The sequence below is a fragment of the Rhagoletis pomonella genome, unplaced genomic scaffold (genome assembly GCF_013731165.1).
Source record: "Rhagoletis pomonella isolate Grant_MI unplaced genomic scaffold, Rhpom_1.0 Rhpom_scaffold_24969, whole genome shotgun sequence".
Classification (NCBI taxonomy): Eukaryota; Metazoa; Arthropoda; class Insecta; order Diptera; family Tephritidae; genus Rhagoletis; species Rhagoletis pomonella.
In genome coordinates this window covers 758-1,658 of record NW_023483446.1, presented here as the reverse complement: position 1 = coordinate 1,658, position 901 = coordinate 758, and the positions used below count along the sequence as shown (strand labels likewise).

General features: G+C 30.6%; 1 long non-coding RNA gene across 1 annotated transcript; it reads left to right on the top strand.

Annotated features, from left to right (window-relative positions):
• The first annotated feature begins 6 nt into the window (after nt 1-6).
• Nucleotides 7-594, top strand: LOC118732683. Its single transcript, XR_004992173.1, has 2 exons — nt 7-143; nt 204-594. It is a non-coding gene; the product is annotated as an uncharacterized LOC118732683 (long non-coding RNA).
• The last annotated feature ends 307 nt before the right edge of the window (nt 595-901 follow it).

Below are 901 nucleotides of genomic sequence, written 5' to 3'. Positions count from 1 at the left end.
CCTCCACCGCCAGGCGGTGTTGGAAAGATCGCGCCACCACCATCAACGGCCGGCGGTTCAGTGCGACAAAGTCCGGGAACTTCGCCTGCACATAAAGCGCCTGGTGGTCCAGGCACCGAGTGGACGGATTATGCCTCGGCAGGGTAAAATAAAAATTCTTTAAAAAAAAGTACAAATTACTTATAATTTTATTTCCTTTATAGTGGTCAAGGCCAGGCACAACAGCAGCAGAATGCAACAAACGCAAATTGGGTGCAATTCTAATTAGGTTTGAACAAATATATAAATACATATACATAAACTCATTCAGAGAAGCATAAAAGTAAATGTATGTTCATTAATAACATACTAATGCTAGAAAGATTTAACAACAAACAAAGAAAATGAAACGGAAAATTAAAAAAGCTTTTGGCCAGAATCGTATTGCATATAATTTATTGCATTCATGTTAGTAATATTTTGCGCGGCTATGTATAAGTACATGTAACACTAATCATACAATATCGACAATTTAACGAAATTTAAGGAATTAGCAAAAAGTTAAAACGGTAATCAAACCAGTTTATGGTATAGCAAAAATTAAAAAAAAAAAAATACGGCAAATGTGTATGTAAAACTTGTTGATGTAATATAAAATAGAGTATTAAAGAGTTCAGTTTATTAATAAAATTAAGTATGTATATCTTAATTATACAATGCAATTTTTGAAAACAATTACATACATTAATGCATACGAATGTGCTCCAAACAAAAAAAAAGAACTGAACAGTTAAAAAAGAAAGTAGAAAAATAAATTCGAGCAAACATTATTGCTAACATGGCATTAATACATATTTTTTAACAAAATTTGTAGAAAACTTTTTGTTGTTTAAATTTCAGTAATTTTAAAAAATTATTTAAT